At 41.3% G+C, this 19,054-nt stretch overlaps 2 pseudogenes; one reads left to right on the top strand and one right to left on the bottom strand.

Moving 5' to 3' along the window:
• Positions 1-11,900: 11,900 nt before the first annotated feature.
• Positions 11,901-14,403, bottom strand: LOC116532302 (annotated as a pseudogene).
• On the top strand, positions 13,766-16,298 carry LOC116532222 (annotated as a pseudogene).
• Positions 16,299-19,054: the final 2,756 nt, after the last annotated feature.

The following is a 19,054-nucleotide window of genomic DNA, read 5'->3' as shown; positions in this document are numbered from 1 at the left end:
CGCACATAGCTAGCCAGTTACCCCAGAAGCATTTATTGAATAAGAAGTCTTTTCCCCATTGCTTGTTACTGTTGGCCTTGTTAGACATCAGATGATTGTAGGTGTGTGGCTTTATTTCTGGTTCCCTAACATTTTCCATTGATCTATATCTCTGTTTCTGTACCAGTACCTTGCTATTTTTGTTACTATAGAATTGTAGTATAGTTTGAAGTTGGGTAGTGTGATGCCTCCAGCTTTGTTCTTTTTACTTAGAATTGGTTTTGATAGTTGAGCTCATTTTTTGTTTCATATGAATTTTACAATGCATTTTTATAATTCTTTGACAAAGATCATTGGTAGTTTGATAGGAATAGTATTGAATTTGTAAATTGCTTTATGTAGTATGAACAATTTTAACAACATTGATTTTTTCCTATCTGTGAGCATGGAGTGTTTTTCCATTTTTTTGTGTGTTTTTTATTTCTTTCAGTACTGTTTTGTAATTCTTATAGAGATTTTTTGCCTCCATTTTTAGCTGTCTTCCTAGGTATTTTATTTTTGTGGAGATTGTGAGCAGAAATACATTCTAGATTTGGCTCTCAGCTTAGGCATTATTGGTGTTGAGAAGCACTACTAATATTTGTACATTGATTTTGTATCCTGAAACTTTGCTGAAATTGCTTATCAGATCTAGAAGGCTTTGGGCAGAGATTACGGGGTTTTGTGAAGGGAGGTAGTTTTACCTTCTCTCTTCCTGTTTGGATGCCTTTTCTTTCTTTCTTTTGCCTGATTGCTCTGGCAAGGACTTCCAGTACTATGTTAAATAGGAGTTATGAGAGTGGGCATCCTAGTCTTATTCTGGTTCTCAATGGGAATGCTTCAGGTTTTGTGCATTTAGTACAATGTTGGTTGTGGGTTTGTCATAGATGGTTCTTACTATTTTGAGGTATGTATTTTTGATGCCCAGTTTCTTGAAGGTTTTTAACATGAAGCGATGTCAAATTATATCAAAAATCCTTTCTGCATCTATTGAGATGATCATGGTTTTTGTTTTTAGTTGTTTATGTGACAAATCACAAATATTGATTTGCATATGTTGAACCAACATTCCTGCATTTTGCATTGCAGGAATAAATTCAACTTGAGCATGGTGGATTAACTTATTGATGTGCTGCTGAATTTGGTTTGTTTGGATTTTGTTGATAGATTTTGCATCTGTGTTCATCAGGGGTATTGATCTGAATTTTTTTTCACTGTGCCGCTGCCAAGTTTTGGTATCAGAATGAGGCTAGTCTCATGGAATAAGTTAGGGGAGGAGTCCCTTCTCAATTTTTTGAAATAGTTTCAGTAAGATCAGCACCAGCTCTTATTCAGCTGTGAATTTCTCTGATCCAGGCCATCTTCCGGTTGGTAGGCTTTTTATTTCTGATTCAGTTTCAGAACTCATTATTTGTCTGTTCATGATTTCAATTTCTTCCTGGTTCAACGTTGGGATATTGCATGCGCCCGAGAATTTATACATTTCTTCTAGGTTTTCTAGTTCATATGCAGAGAGGTGTTGTAATAATCTCTGAGGGTTTTTTGTATTTCTGTAGAGTCATTGGTAATGTCCCCCTTTTCATTTCTGAATGTTTATTTTTATAATGTTTTTTTCTTTATTAGTTTAGCTAGTAGTCTACCAATCTTATTCAGTATTTTAAAGAACCAAAAATTAGTTCATTGATTTTTTTGCATGCTTTCTCTCATCTCTATTTCATTCAGCTCATCTCTGATTTTTGTTATTTCATGTCTTATGCTAGCTTTGGGACTGGTTTGTTTTTATTTTTCTAGTTCCTCTAGGTGTGATGTTAGGTTGTTAATTTGAGATCTTTCTAACCTTTTGATATGGGTGTTTAGCACTATAAGATTTCCTCTTAAGACTGCTTTAGCTGGGTCCCAGAGATTATGGTATACTGTATCTTTTTTGTCATTAGCTTCAAAAATACCTTGATTTTGCCTTAATTTCATTGTTTACTCAAAAGTCATTCAGGATCATACTGCTTAATATCCATGTAATTGTATGGTTTGAAAGATCTTCGAGGTTTTGATTTCTATTTTTATTGCACTGTGGTCTAACAATGTGGCTGGTACACTTTTTTAAAAAGATTTCTTAGGCCGGGCGTGGTGGCTCAAGCCTGTAATCCCAGCACTTTGGGAGGCCGAGGCGGGTGGATCACGAGGTCAAGAGATAGAGACCATCCTGGTCAACATGGTGAAATCCCGTCTCTACTAAAAATATAAAAAATTAGCTGGGCATGGTGGTGCGTGCCTGTAATCCCAGCTACTCAGGAGGCTGAGGCAGAAGAATGGCCTGAACCCAGGAGGCGGAGGTTGCGGTGAGCTGAGATCGCGCCATTGCACTCTAGCCTGGGTAACATGAGTGACACTCCGTCTCAAAAAATAAATAAATAAATAAATAAAAATAAAATAAAAAGATTTCTTAGCAATTGCCTTATGGCTGAGCAAGTGGTCAATTTTAGAATATGTACCATGTACAGATGAAAAGAATGTATACTCTAATTTTGTTGGGTGCAGTGTTCTGTAGATGTCTGTTAGGCCCATTTGGGTAAGCATCAAATTTAGGTCCCAAATATCCTTGTTGGTATTGTCCCTTGATGATCTGTCCACTATTGTCAATGGGGTGTTGAAGTATCCCACTATTATTATGTGGTTATCTAAGTCTCTTTGTAAGTCTCTAAAAATGTGTTTAATCAATCTGGATGCTGCAGTGTTGGGTGCATACACATTTAGTTACATTTTCTTGTTGAATTGAAATTTTTATCATTATGTAATGCCCTTCTTTGTCCTTTTTGGTCATTGTTCACTTAATGTCAGTTTTGCCTGATATAAGAACAGCAGCCTCTGTCTTTTTTTGTTTTCCATTTGTTTGATAGACCTTTCTCCATCCCCTTACTTTCAGCCTATGAATATCCTTTCATGTAATATGGATAACTTGAAGACAGCATAGAGTTGGGTCTTGCTTCTTTATCCAACTTTCCATTCTGTGCCTTTTAAGTGTGGGTGTTTAACCCATTTATATTCAAGGTTAATATTGATATGTGTAGATTTGGTCTGTCATCCTGTTGTTAGCTGGTTGTTATGTAGACTTGATTGTGTATTTGGCTTCTAGTATTGATGGCCTATGCAATTGAGTGTGTTTTGGTGGTGGTTAGTAATAGTCTTTTCTATCGCTTCTCAGCCTTTGGGCTAAGATTAAGTGTAATGGTCTTTTCTTTCCATGTTTAGTGTTACATTAAGGACCTTTTGTAAGGCAGGCCTGTTGACCATAAATTCCCTTAGCATTTGCTTGGCTGGAAAGAATTTTATTTCTCCTTTGCTTAAAAAGCTTAGTTTGGCTGGATATGAAATTCCTTGTTGGATTTCCTTTTCTTGAAGGGTGCTGAATATAGGTCCCCAATCTCTTCTGGCATATAGGGTTTCTGCTGAAAGATTCACTGTTAGTCTGATGGGGTTCCCTTTATAGGTGACCTGCCCCTTCTCTGTAGTTGCCTTTAATATTTGTTCTTTGGTATTGACCTTGGTGAGTCTGATCACTATGTTGTCTGGGGGATGGTTCTTTTGTTATATTTCAGGGGTCACCTGAATTTTCTGTATTTGCATGTTGACCTCTTTAGCACGGTTGAGAAATTTTTCATGGATAATGTCCTCAAATAGGTTTTCCCATTTGCTTGCTCTCTCTCCCTCTCTTTTAGGGATGCCAAAGAGCCATAGGTTTGGTCTCTTTACATAATTCTATATTTCTTGGAGGTTTTGTTCATTTTCTAATTATTTTTTCTTATTTTTGCTTGACTCAGTTAATTTGAAGAGCCAGTCTTTGAACTCTGAGATTCCTCAGCTTGATCTATTCTGCTGTTACTTCTTCCCATTGTGTCACAAAATTTTTGTAGTGAGTTTTTCAGCTCTATTGGCTCAGTATGGTTTACTTCATAAAATGTCTATTTTGTTGGCTGAGCACGTTGGTTCACACCTGTAATCCCAGCACTTTGGGAGGCCAAGGTGGCTGAATCACCTGAGGTCAGGATTTAGAGACCTGCCTGGCCAACATGGTGAAACCCTGTATCTACTAAAAATGCAAAAACCTAGCTGGGCGTGGTGGCATGTGCTTGTAATCCCAGCTCCTCAGGAGACTGAGGCAGGAGAATGGCTTGAACCAGGGAGGCGGAGGTTGCAGTGAGCCGAGATCATGCCATTGCACTCCAACCTGGGGGACAAGAGTGAGAATTCATCTCGAAAAAACAAAAAGTCTAATTTGTCTTTCATATCTTGAATTATTTTACTGGATTCCTTAGAATGGGCTTCAACTTTCTCCAAATTTTGATGGTCTTTATTGCCATTCAGATTCTGAATTTTATGTCTGTCATTTCAGCCATTTAAGCCTGGTCAGGTACTATTGCTGGGAAACTAGTGCAGTCATTTGGTGGTAAGGAGACACTCTGGCTTTTAGATTTGCAGGGGTTCTTGTGCTGGTTCTTTTTCATCTGTGAGGGCTTATGTTTCTTTAAATGTGGAATAACTTGGGTATAGTCAGTTGACTTCATTTTTGGATGTTTTCAGAGAGTCAGGCTTTGTTTAGGGTCTTTATTTGTTCCTGAAATTTTTTCATCTTGATTTCACAGGATGGGTATATTAGGAAAGCATTTTTGGCGTTGAAGTTTGGGCTGTGACCTTGTAGATGGTGCTTAAGTGTAATGGGTAGTAGGTAGGCTCTTGCTCAGTTACACAGCTCCTCTGTATTCCTTCACAATTGCAGCCATGCTCCATCTAAGTGCTCTGAGGGTGTGAGCTCTTATCCCACTTGATTACTGGCTTCAGATCTCACCTTGGCACCGTCAGGCTGCACACCACAGCCCTGGGGTGAGTTCATGCTTCCTGTTCCGTTTCCGTTTGGGGGCAGCAGTGGCGGGGCCTTGCAATGGCAATGAAAGAGGACTTTTCACTTGTTTCTTGAGGCTCCACCCCAGAGAAATGCTGAGTCACTGCTGACTGGATCAGTCATCCAGGTGTGTTGCAGCTGTGTTGCAGGTCCAAGCCAGGGGGCCATGCCTGGTGATGAGCACAGGGAGTGTGTGGTTCATGTGGAAGACAGGCTGGCTTCTTCTTCATACGGCAGCTATGGTGTGGTATAGGTGTGAGTAGAACCCTCAGGGTCTTGAGACCTTCCCCAGTCCGAAGGTAGCAAGGGCAGTACCACTGCTCTGGCAGTAGCAGAGGCGTTTTCAGTTGCCTGTGGGAGCTACACCCCAGAGAAATGCAGAGCCACTATCAATGGAAATGTTCAGCCAGGGGTGGAGTGGCTGCCCTGCAGTCCTTTGCTGGGGGCCCCGTCTGGTGAAAAGTATGTGGTGAGGGCTCACAGGGAAGAGAGATTTGGCCCCTCTCCATATGGCACCTCCAGCATACTGGAGATGCCAGTGAAATGAATAGGCCCTTTGTTTCTTTCCCAGCTTGAGGACAGGAAGGGTGGTACTGCTGTAGTTGCAATGGCAGAGGGGCAGTGGGTTGACTCTGGGATTTTCTCCTCAAAGAAACAGAAAGCCACCACTACCACCTTCAGTAAGGGGAGGGCAGCTTTCCTGGGGGCACAGGTCAAGCGACCCTGCCCAGTGAGGAGTGGCAGGAACAGGACCCATATGGAAAATAGCCTGGTTACCTTTCCATAAGGCAGTTGTGCTGTGCTGGAGGGCCCATGATAGTTCTTAAGCTCTTCACTTCCTGCTTGCCTGAGGGCAGTAGGAGTAAGAGCTGCAAAGCAGCAAAAATGGCAGGCCTGTCTTTTACCTCTAGGAGCTCAAACCCTGGGAAATGCTGGGATAGAGCACAGGAGGGGCTTGGGTGACCTTGCTGGGGTCCCAAGTTGGGAGGTCCTGCCCAGTGACAAGCAGCAGAGGCAGGAGCACATGTGGAAAACCATATGGCTGCTTTTCTGTAAGGAAGCTATGCTGAGCTGGAGGCCTGCAATTGTCTTTAACCATTTCACTTTCTCCCAAGCCTGAGGGCAGTAAGGGGCAGGAGCTGCAATGTGGCAAAAATGATGGGCCTCTATTTTACCTCTGGGAGATCGGTCTCAGGGAAATGCAGAGCTGATACTAGCCCAAGGGCTCAAGCAGGGATGAAGTGGCTGTTCTTGCTTCCCAGGCCAGTGGGCTTTGTTCTGGTGAAATGTAGTGGAGGTGAAGCCTGTGGTCTGTTTGCTCTTCAGAACCTTGGATGTGGCACATATCAATAGATTTTGAGAGAGAGCCTGGCCTTCTTTACAACTGATTTTTGTACATTGATCTTTAATCCTGCAATCTTGCTAAATTCATTAATTTTAATAGATTTTTTTGTGTATTCTTTGGGAATATTTTACATAAATAGTCATGTCATCTGTGAACAGAGACAGTATTTTTCCTTCCTTTTCAATCTGTATGTTTTTTTTCACTGTAAGTCTTGCTTAGTTTTACATTTTTGTTTTTGTTTTTTTTGTTTTTTTTTGAGACAGATTTTTACTCCGTTGCCAGGCTGGAGTGCAGTGGCACGATCTTGGCTCACTGCAACCTCTGACTCCCTGGTTCAAGTGATTCTTTTGCATCAGCCTCCCAAATAGCTGGGATTACAGGCATGTGCCACCACGCCCAGCTAATTTTTGTATTTTTAGTAGAGATGGATTTCACCATGTTGGCCAGGATGGTCGATTTCCTGACCTCATAATCTACCTGCCTACAGGTGTGAGCCACAATGCCCAGCCATTAATTTATTATTTTAAGAAAGCATCTTTTGTTTTCAATTACTTTTTCATTTTGAATTTAAATTACTTCTGCTATCATCTTTGTTATTTTCTCTCTTCTTTTTGCTTTGGGTTTAATTTGCTTTTATTTTTGTAGTTTCATATGGTGGAGACATATCATCAATTTGAATTTTTTTCATTTATAATATAATCATATAAAGCTATGTTTTATAAGCATCGCTTTAGTAGACATCTCATAAATGTTGACATATTGTGGCTTCATATTAATTCAGTTAAATATTATCTATTTTTGAGGCAGTTCACAGCAAATGGTAAAGAAATTAGCAGAAACTTTTCCCCAAATAGGCAACCAACATTGTTGAGATGAAATACCATTTCAGATGTGTTGAAACTAATCAAAAGCATACAACAAATTAAAAAGCATTTATTCAACAAGGAACAGTTAAACCTTGGTGAAAATGATGGAGCTCTTGGCATTTTAATTTACAACTGTTCCCATTCACCACACCATACCCCCACACCCACTATCCATAAGATGGTTAACTGGCAGTTGTGCTGTCCCCAGAGTCACCTAACTTGATTTGGATCTCTACAAAAATGCTTCTCACCTAACTCACTGTCAAAAACAATTAGGTGGTGGCAAACAATTAGGTAAATTCAACATTGTGGCACTTCATTGCTGCAAGAAACAAGATAAAAATTCAGTGGACAACCTGAGAAATGAGAAATTAATACAAAGCTTTGTGAGGTGTTTGGCAACGTAGCTGAATAGAAACAGCTCTGGTCTGAAGCTCCTAGCGAGATCAATGCAGAAGGCAGGTGATTTCTGTATTTCCAACTGAGGTACCCAGCTCACCTCATTTGGACTGGTGAGATATTGGGTGCAGTCCATAGAGGGCAAGCCTAGCAGGTTGGGTGTCACTTCACCTGGGAAGCACAAGGGGTCAGGGAACTTCCTCCCCTATCCAAGGGAAGTCATGAGGGACCATGCCATGTGAAATGGTGCACCCCAGCCCAGATACTATGTTTTTCCCATGGTCTTCACAACCCGCAGACCAGGAGATTCCCTCAGATTCCTATGCCACCAAGGCCCTGGGTTTCAAGCACAAAACTGGGCACCTGTTTGGACAGACACTGAGACAGCTGTAGGAGTTTCTTTTCATACCTCAGTGGTACCTGGAATACCAGTGAGACATAACAGTTCACTCCCCTAGAAAGGGGGCTGAAGCCAGGGAGTCAAGTGGTCTAGCTAAGCAGATCCCATCCCCAAGGAGCCCAGCAAGCTTGAAATTCTCGCTACCAGCACAGCAGTCTGATAGCAAGAATGGGATGCTTGAGCTGGGTGGGGGAAGGGGTGTCTGCCATTATTGAGGCTTGAGTAGGAGGTTTTTCCCTTACTGTGTAAACAAAGCCACCAGGAAGTTTGAACTGGGTGGAGCCCCCCACAGCTCAGCAAAGCCACTGTAGCCACACTGCTTTTTTAGGTACCTCCTCTCTGGGTAGGACACCTCTAAAAAGGCAGCAGCCCCAGTTATGGGCTTATAGATAAAACTCCCATCTCCCTGGGACAGAGCACCTGGGGCAAGGAGTGGCTGTGAGCACAGCTTCAGCAGACATAAACGTTCCTGCCTGCCAGCTCTGAAGAGAGCAGCAGATCTCCTAGCACAGCACTCAAGCTCTGCTAAGGGACAAACTGCCTCCTCAAGTGGGTCCCTGGCCCCATGCCTCCTAATTGGGAGACACCTCCCAGCAGGGATTGATAGACACCTCATACAGAGGAGCTCCGGCTGGCATCTGGGGGCTGACCCTCTGGAATGAAGCTTCCAGAGGAAGAAACAGGCAGCAATCTTTTGCTGTTCTGCAGCTTTGGCTGGTGATACCCAGGCAAACAGTGTCTGGACTGGACCTCCAGCAAACTCCAGCAGACCTATAGCTGAGCAGCTTGACTGTTAGAAGGAAAACTAACAAACAGAAAGGAATAGTATCAACATCAACAAAAAGGAAGTCCACACAGAAAACCCATCTGAAGGTCACCAACATCAAAGATCAAAGGTAGATAAATCCACAAAGATGAGAAAAAACCAGTGCAAAAGGCTGAAAATTCCAAAAACCAGAATGCCTCTTCTCCTCAAAAGAATTACAACTCCTTGCCAGCAAGGGAACAAAGCTGGATGGAGAATCAGTTTAAGGCATTGACAGAAGTAGGCTTTAGAAGGTGGATAATAACAAACTGCTCTGAGCTAAGAAAGCATGTTGTAACCCACTGCAAGGACGCCAAGAACATTGAAAAAGGATTAGAGGAATTGCTGACTAGAATAACAAGTTTAGAGAAGAACGTAAACGACCTGATGCAGCTAAAAAACACAGCATGAGAACTTCACGAACCATACAGAAGTTTCAATAGTGAACCAATCAAGCAGAAGAAAGGATATCAGAGATTGAAGATCAGCTTAATGAAATAAAGCAAGAAGACAAGATTAGAGAAAAAAGAGTGAAAAGAATGAACAAAGCCTCCAAGAAATATGGGATTACGTGAAAACACCAAATCTATGTTTGATCCATGTACCTGAAAGTGATGGAGAGAATGAAACCAAGTTGGAAAACATTCTTGAGGTTATTATCCAGGAAAACTTCCCCAACCTAGCAAGACAGGCCAACATTCAATTTCAGGAAATACAGAGAACACCACAAAGATACTGTTCGAGAAGAGCCACCCCAAGACACATAATTGTCTTGTGGAATATTCCACAAGAAATTTTGGCCCAGGCCAATGTCCTGGAGAGTTTCCTGAGTGTTTTCTTGTAGTAGTTTCATAGTTTGAGGTCTTAGATTTAAATATTTAATCCATTTTGATTTGATTTTTTTGTATGAAGTGAGAGATAGGTGTCTAGTTTTATTTTTCTGCATACGGATATCCAGTTTGCCCAGCACCATTTATTGAAGAGACTATCCTTTCCCCAATGTTTGTTGGGGCCTCTGTTGGCACCTCTGTTGAAAACGAATTCACTGTAGCTGTATGAATTTGTTTCTGAGTTCTCTATTCTCTCCCATTGGTCTATATGTCTATTTTTATGCCAATACTATATTGTTTTGGTTACTATACCTCTGTAGTAGAATTTGAAGTCAGGTAATGTAATTCCTCCAGTTTTTCTCTTTTTGCTCAGGATAGTTGTGGCTTTTCTGGATCTTCTGTGGTTTTATATAAGTTTCAGGTTTTTTTTTTTTTTTTTTCTATTTCTGTTGGAGAATGTCATTGGCATTCTCATAGGGATTGCATTAAATCTGTAGACTGCTTTGGGTAGTATGTCCATGGACATAGAATATCTTTCCATTTCCTTGTGTCCTCTTCAATTTCTTGCATCAGTTTTACAGTTTTCATTATAGAGATCTTTCACTTCTTTGGTTAATTCCTAGGTATTTAATTTTATTTGTAGCTATTGTAAATAAAATTATTTCTTGATTTCTTTTTCAGATTCTTTGTCAATGGCATATGGAAATGCTACTGATTTTTGTATATTAATTTTGTATCCTGCAACATTACTGAATTTGTCAGTTCTAATGGTTTTCTGCTGGCATATTTATGTAGTTCCAAATATAAGATAATGTCTGTAAACAAGAATAATTTGACCTCCTTATTTCCAATTTGGATACATTTATTTCTTTGTCTTCTCTGATTGCCCTAGGTAGGACTTCCAGTACTATGTTGAATAACAGTGCCGAATGGGGTCATCCTTGTCATTTTACAGATCTTAGAGGAAAGGCCTTCAGTTTTTTCTCCATTCAGTATACTACCTGTGGTACCATTGTATATGGCTTTTATTATGTTGAGGTATGTTTCTTCTATATCCAGTTTTTTGAAGGTTTGTGCTATGAAGGGATGCTGAATTTTATTAAATGCTCTTTCAGTATTAATTGAAATGATCATATGGTTTTTGTCCTGCATTCTGTTGATATGATGCATCACATAGATTGATTTGTGTACACTGAACCACACTTGCATCCCTAGGATAAATCCCACTTGGTCATGATGAACTATCTGTTTAATGTGTTGTTGAATTTGGTTTCCTAGTATTTTGTTGAGGATTTTTGGATCAATGCTCATCAGAAATTTGGGCCTGTAGATAGATAGACAGAGAGATAGATAGATAGATAGATTTATATATATATATATATATATATATATATATATATATATATATATTTGTTTATTTATTTAGTGGTGTGTCTTGGTGCCTGATTTTGGTATCCAGTTAATACTGACCTCATAGAATGAATTTGGGAGTATTCCCTTCTCCTCTGTTTTTCAGAATAGTTTGAGTAGGGTTGGTTTAGTTCCTTCAGCAGTGAAATCATTGGGTTGTAGGCTTTGCTTTGCTAGGAGACTTTTTATTGTGATTTTGATCTTGTTACTTGTTATTGGTCTGTTCAGGTTTTGGCATTCTCTCTGATTCAATCTTGGTAGGTTGCATGTGTCTAGGAATTTATTCATTTCTTCTAGGTTTTCCAATTTGTTGGCATGTGGTTGCTCATAGTAACCCCTAATATCCTTTCAATTTCTGCACTATTGATTGTAATGTGTTCATCTCTGATTTTATTTATTTTGGTCTTCTCTCTATTTTTTCTTAGTCTAGCTAAAGGTTTGTCAATTTTATTTATCTTTCAAAAAAACAACTTTTTATTTTGTTGATTTTTTGTATTTTTTGATTCAATTTCATTTATTACTCTGATGTTTATTATTTCTTTTCTTCTAACGATGGGTTTGGTTTGCTCTTGCTTTTCTAGTTCTTTAAGATGTATCAGATTTTTTGTTTGAAGTTTTTTTTTTTTTTTTTTTTTTTTTTTTTTTTTTTTTTAATGTAGGGGCTTATAGCTCTAAACTTCCCTCTTAGTATTGTTTTTGTTGTGTCCCATATGTTTTGGTATGCTGTGTTTCCATTATGGTTTATTTCAATAATTTTTTCCATTTCTTTTGTAATTTCTTCATTGACCCACTAATAATTTAGGAGCCTATAGTTTAATTTCCATGTGTTTATAGTTTTCAAAATTTTTCTTGTTATTGATTTCTATTTTATTTCATTGTGGTCAGAGAAAATATTTGATATAATTTCAATTTTTTTGAGTCTGATCTCATTTGTTACTCAAATCTTGTTTGACTGGATTCAGAGTTAGAAGTAGAAGCTTGCAGAAAGGAAAGTCTGCATCTTTTCTCAATTTGTTCCTGGCACTTCTCTTTAGCCTCCTTCATTCTCTTGGCCAAAAGTTTAGCATATTCTGCAGCTTCTTCCTTATTTGTCTTAGTATGCTGCTTCTTCAGAGCAAATACGCTGCCATTTGTGCTGCGGGACATGTGGAGTAACAAGACGCTGAATCTTGGGTGCTTTGGTCCTAGGTTTCTTATCTTCTTAGTTTAAAGGCTTTCTTACAGCATACGGGTGGACATCATCTTCTTTAGAGAGATTGAAAAGCTTGTGGATTCTGCTAACTCTTTTGGGCCTCGGGTGACAAGACACCATAGTATCAGTCAGTCCAGAAATATCCTTCTCTCTCTTTTTTTTTTTTTTTTTACAATAACCAAGTTGAGAACACCCAGATTGGCATCCACAATGTAACTAAGAAGTGATTTTCTCTTTCTTTCTCTAGTTCTCCTTGGTCTGTAACAGGAATGCCCCTTAATCAGTACCAGGCAGATATGGCCATGGGTCAAGACACCCTGCTTCATGGGGAAACCTTGTTTGTCATTCTCATCACTGATTCAGACCACAAAACCCTTCAATTCTTCACCTGGAGCATCAGCAGCAACTTCTGTGACCATACACTTCTCATAAAAAGTATGGAATGAGTTTATGTCTTTTGCAGGGACATGGATGAAGCTGGAAACCATCATTCTCAGCAAACACAAGAACAGAAAACCAAACACCACATGTTCTCACTCATAAGTGGGAGCTGAACAATGAGAACACATGGACACAGGAAGGTAACATCACACACCAGGGCCTTTTGGGGGCAGAGGGCTGGGGATGGAATAGCATTAGGAGAAATATCTAATGTAGATGACAAGGTGATGGATGCAGCAAACCACCATGGCCTGTGTTTAACTACGTGACAAACTTGCATGTTTTCCACATGTACACCAGAACTTGAAGTATAAATATATATATATGTATGTATACTACTTTATATTTATTTATATATATGGCACATATGACATATTTTATTTTGATATACACTTTAATATTTAAAAATTAATTTTGCAAGTGTTAAATACATATATATATATATATATATATATATACACACACACACCTTTGAGGATAGGTACAGTGACTCACACCTGTAATCCCAGCACTTTGGAAGCCCAAAGCAGGAGGATTGTGTGAGCTCAGGAGTTCAAGACCAGCCTGGGCAACATGAGACCTTGTTTCTACAAAAAGTTTTTAAAAATTAGCCAGACATGTTGGTGTGTGCCTGTGGTCCCAGCTACTTGGGAGACTAATGTGGAAGGATCTCTTGAGCCCAGTGTTTCATGACTGCAGTTAGCTATGATCAAACCACTGCACTCCAGCCTGAGTGACAGAGAAAGACCCTGTCTCAAGAAAAAAAAAAAAAAAAAGGAAAAAGGAAAAAAATTAAAAGCTTTGAAATCCGCAGTATATTTCCAGGGATATGGAAGGTTATGTGTGTATTCAGGGCTGTTCAGGTGCTTATGAATGCTTAAGAAGCTCTTGTTTCTGACTCATTCTTGGATGACCGAGGCCGTTGATCAGCAGGAAGTGAAAACTGAGGCTTCTTTGCAAACTAATTGAACTTGAAAAATATACCCTACATTACATACAGATCTCAAAAAAGGGTAGCACCCTGACTGACTCTTGGCAGTTATGGAAACTTTTAGCTGACTAAGCATTAGCTGACCACTGACGTATTCTGACTCAGAAAGGACCCACAGGAGGCCACAGAGTTTTTGTTGTTTGTGTGTTTGTTTTTAATTTAAATACATTTTTAATTTAAAATGTATTCAGTGGGGTTTCATGGGTATGCACTGCAGGGAAAACAATCTCTGTATGAAATAGCTTGGGTAAGTCACTGAATAAAAGAAGAAACTAGCAGCGGCAATAAAAACAGCACCCTCTGAGCAGGGCTAATCAGAATCCAGAATTGCTTAGAATATATGATCTTAAATATCTATATTTTTAAAAAGAATAATGAGACATGCAAAAGAAAAAAACAAAAAAAAAAAACAGAAAAGCATTACCCATGAATAGAAAAAAAAAGCAGTCAACAGAAACTGATTTTGTGAAAGCCCAGATGTTGGACTTACTAGACAAAGGCTTTAAATCAACCACTATACATGAGATATTATTTATTAAACCAGCATCCTGTTAAAAATGAAAAAAAAAAAAAGCTAAAGTAAATCATATTTAAAGAATTAAAGAGGATTGAGCCCTCCCTGCCTGGGCTTCGGAGGCACTGAGGTCTTAGGGAGGCCCAGACACTCCCATTACTGGCCTGGCTGGAGAGTGGTGAGTGGTGGGGAGGGTGGCAGCCTGGTGCTGTCCTGGTGGGAGGTGGAAGGTGGCTGCCAGGCTGCAAGCCGAGGCCTGCATGCCCATCCTTCAGCTGCCCCCATCACCCCCAACCATACCATGGCCCTAAAGGCTGAGGGCACCACACTTGACTGCTTGAGGTGATGCTCAAATGTGAGGAAGGGGAGGGTGAGAAGGAGGCCGTGGCCCTAATTCCACAGGCTTAGCTGATGCTAAGAGTGACCCAACAAGAGAAGACCCGACTGCCTAGACCCAGCCCACTGGAGGTTGGCAGCAATGACTATGAGGAGCCCAAGCATCATGTGTATTGGGACCAGGAGTTCCTGGTGGGCAGCAGCCCAGGAGGAAGTGGGCCTGCGCTGTTCATGGTGTGTGGCACTGAGATCCTGGCACCCTCGGCTGACATGGCTTACTAGCACATCCTGGAGCAGCATCCTCACACCGTGGACTTGAGCCCTTCCAAGAACAGCAACATCCTGGAGGCCTGGAGTGAAAGGGTGGCTCTCTTGCAAGATGTCAGAGCTGAGCAGTCATCCCCACCCAACTCAGACTCAGGCCAGGATGCCCAACTAGACCCATACGCCAACCCAGACCCTGGCAGAATGCCAGCTGAAATTGTCATTCTCCTGGACTCTGAGAATAATCCATCCCTCCCTTAAAGGAGCGAACCCAGGGGATTGTCTCCTCAAGCTTTCTGCTGCCCTTGCCACAGAGCCAGGAAATAAGAAGCCCTGTGGTCAGAGATGGAAGCCCCCAGGGGGAGAGGAAGCCATAAAGAAAAGACGCAGACCATGACCAAAAACCTGGACCATGGCCAGGAGCAGTGGCTCACGCCTGTAATCCCAGCACTTTGGGAGGCCGAGGCGGGCAGATCACCTGAGGTTGGGAATTCAAGACCAGCCTAACCAACATGGAGAAACCCCATCTCTACTAAAATTACAAAATTAGCCGGTCATGGTGGCACATGCCTTAATCCCTGCTAATTTAGAGGCGGAGGCAGGAGAATCACTTGAACCTGGGAGGCAGAAGTTGCGGTGAGCTGAGATCACATCATTGCACTTCAGCCTGGGAAACAAGCAAAAAATCCATCAAAACAAACAAAAACAACCTGGACCCTGACCCAGAATCCCCATTTCCAGACTCTTTCATGGAGACTTTCGCAGCACTAGCCGAGATCCAATAACTCACTGGTGGCAGCTTCCCTGTTGGCTTCGTCCTGCAGCTCTTCTCCCACACCAAGCTCAGGGGCCAGACAATAAGGACTCACCCAAAGACAGGGAATTGGCAGAAGGAGCCCTTCCCTGGGTGGAGAGCCCCACTTCAGCTCCCCCTCTGGGGCTCCACGGGGCACTGGATCTCAAGGTTATCCATGTGATGATGGAGGAGCCCCTGGTGGTCAGCCTCCTGCAAGACTGGTCCAAGCACCCCCAGGGTACCAAGTGTGTGAAAGCAGGTGACACCCTAGACTGGCCCATGGTTCTGTTGGAATCCAGCACCACTGTGGCATGGTAGCCAGAGAAAGGGAATGGGGTGTTCTTGCTTTCCTGGGGAGGTAGTGTCCCCCCTTGTGGCTTTTAATGCAGAGCTTCCTGGCTCAGCCACCTGGTGGATAGCATAGAAGCAGGTGCCAAGGGAGGAGAGTGCTGGGGCAGCATTCACTGTTATTTTGGAGCAGTGGAACGTGTATGCTCCTGGCAGGACCGAGGTCAGCAAGAGTGGCTGAGGGTGTCATTCAGAAGGGCACTGGGCCTGTGGAGAACACCTACCCCAGTCCTTTGCTGATCTCCACCTCTCTGTCCCTCATGATCTCCTCCACTCTCCCCCTGTGCTCTAACATTCTCCCTTGGCACAGTGCTTTACATAAGAGGTGGTCCTAAGGGGGTTTGAACTGAGTCCCCACTACCTCAGGAGATACCTCACTTCTCTACTTGTTCAGGCTCTTAAACCAGTAGGCATCCATTATCTCTTCCTGTACCAATTAAACCTCTTTCCTTTATAAATTACCCAGTATCAGGATTGTTTTTTGCAGTGTAAAAATGGACTAATACAGTAAATTAGTACCAGTAGCATAGTGTACTGCTATAAAGATAACCTGAAAACGTGGAAGCAACTTTGGAAATGGGTAATGGGCAGAAGTTGGAAGAATTTGGGGGGCTCAGAATAAGACAGGAAGATGTGGGAAAGTTTGGAACTTCCTAGAGACTTGTTGATTGGCTTTGACCAAAATACTGATAGTTATGTGGACAATAAAGTCCAGGCTGAGGTGGTCTCAGATGGAGATGAGAAGCTTATTGGGAACTGGAATAAATATCACCCTTGCTATGCTTTAGCAAAGAGACTGGTGGCATTGTGCCCCTGCCCTAGAAATCTGTGAAATGTTGAACTTGAGAGAGATAATTTAGGGTATCTGGCAGAAGAAATTTCTAAGCAGCAAAGCATTCAAGAGGTGACAGAGTGTAAAAGTTTGGAAAATGTGCAGCTTGATCATGTGGTAAAAAAGAAAAATCCATTTTATGGCAAGAAATTCAAGTCAGCTGTAGAAATTTGCATAAGCAATGTGAAGTCTAATGTTAATCACCAAGACAATGAGGAAAATGTCTCCAGGGCATGTCAGAGATCTGCATGGCAGCCCTTCCAGCTCCAGCTGTGGCTAAATGGGAAGGTACAGCCCTGGCTGTTGCTTCAGAGGGTGCAAGCCCCATGCCTTGGTGGCTCCCACATGGCATTGGACCTGCAGGTGCACAGAAGTCAAGAATTGAGGTTGGGAATCTTCACCTAGAGTTCAGAGGATATATGAAAATGCCTAGATGTCCAGGCAGAAGTTTGCTGTCAGGGCAGAGCCCTCATGGAGTACCTCTGCTAAGGTAGAGCACAGAAAGGAAATGTGAGGATGAAGCCCCCTCACAGAGTCCCCACTGGGACACTGCCTAGTGGAGCTGTGAGAAGAGGGCCACGGTCCTCCAGATCCCAGAATGGTAGATCCATGAACAGTTTGCACTGTGCACCTGGAAAAGCTGCAGGCACTCAATACCTGCCCATGGGAGCAGCTGCAGGTGCTGAACCTGGCAAAGCTACAAAGGCAAGCTGCCCAAGGTCTTGAGAGCTCACCCTTTGCATCAGTGTGCCCTGGATGTGAGTCATGGAGTAAAAAAAAAATTATTTTGGAGCATTAAGATTTAATGACTGCCCTACCAGATTTCAGACTTGCATGGGGCCTGTGGCCCCTTTGTTTTAGCAAATTTATCCCATTTGGAATGGAACATTTACCCAATGCCTGTACCCCCATAGTATCTTGGAAGTAACTAACTTGCTTTTGATTTTACAAGCTCAGAGGTGGAAGGAACTTGCCTTGTCTCAAATGAGACTTTGGACTTGGACTTTTATGTTAATACTGAAATGAATTAAGACTTTGGAGGACAATTGGAAAGGCATGGTTGGTTTTAAAATGTGAAAAGAGCATGAGATTTGGGAGGGGCCAGGGAAAAATGATATGGTTTGGTTCTGTGTCCCCACCCAAATCTGTAATCTTCATGTGTTGAGGGAGGGATATGGTGGAAGGTGGTTAGAAAATGAGGGTGGTTTCCTCCATGCTGTTCCCTTGGTATTGAGTGGGTTCTCATAAGATCTGATGATGGTTTTATAAGTGGTTGGCATTCCTCTTCCCTCTTTCCTGCCATCATGTAAGACACAACTCCTTCCCCTTTCACCATGATAGAGTTTCCTGAGGCCTCCCTAGCTATGCTGAACTGTAAGTGAACTAAACCTCTTTCCTTTATAAATTACCCAGTCTAGGTCATTTCTTTTTAGCAGTGTGGAAATGGACTATGGAAATGGACTAAATCACAAGGTAATACTAGTCTTATAGAAATTACTTGGGAAGTGTTTTCTCCTCTTGCATTTTCTGGAAAGGGACATGTAAAATTACTAGTAACTCCTCTTTAAATGGAACACTATGCATCCATTAAAAAGGATGAGTTCATGTCCTTTGCAGAGAATGGATGAAGCTGGAAACCATCATTCTCAGCAAACTAACACAAGAACAGAAAACCAAACACCACATGTTCTCACTCATAAATGGGAGTTGAACAATGAGAACACATCACACACCAGGGCCTGTCAGTGGGAGGTGGGGCACAGGGGAAGGATAGCATTAGGAGAAATACCTAATGTAGATGATGGCACATGTACCCTAGAACTTAAAAGTATAATTTAAAAAAGCATAAAAAAAGAAATGTTAGGTAGAATTCTCCAGTGAAGACCTTTGTACATGGATATTTCAGATGGTGTTATAATTTTTGTATCAAACATCAATTATGTTTTAGAATCTCATGAGAAGGAGAAAATTCATTATGTTTACCACTACATGTATTCTTTCCAACGTTACTTTCTTTCTTAAGTTCCACACCCTTTTCTTTTACCATTTCAATTTGTTCGGAGTACTTCTTTTAGCCTTTCTTTAAAGACATGCAAACTAGTGACAAATTCTTAGTTTTACTACAGCTGAGCAAGGTTTTTATTTCAACATTATTCATGAAGGATATTTTTGCTGGATATGGGATTCACCATTGGCAGTTCTTTTCTACTCGTACTTGAAGAATAGTTTACAAATTCCTTCTGTCCTCTGGGGTTTCAGGTGAGAAATATACTGTTATTTGAATTTAGGTTACCATATAAGTAATGTATCATCTTTCTCTTAGTTTTTTTTTTTTTAAATTATTTGTCTTTAGGTTATCAGAAGTTTAATTAT

This window comes from Sapajus apella, unplaced genomic scaffold, assembly GCF_009761245.1.
Source record: "Sapajus apella isolate SASKATOON/1434 unplaced genomic scaffold, GSC_monkey_1.0 scaffold75, whole genome shotgun sequence".
Classification (NCBI taxonomy): domain Eukaryota; kingdom Metazoa; phylum Chordata; class Mammalia; order Primates; family Cebidae; genus Sapajus; species Sapajus apella.
The sequence above is the reverse complement of the archived record's forward strand: the minus strand, read 5'-3'. Positions and strand labels throughout refer to the sequence as shown.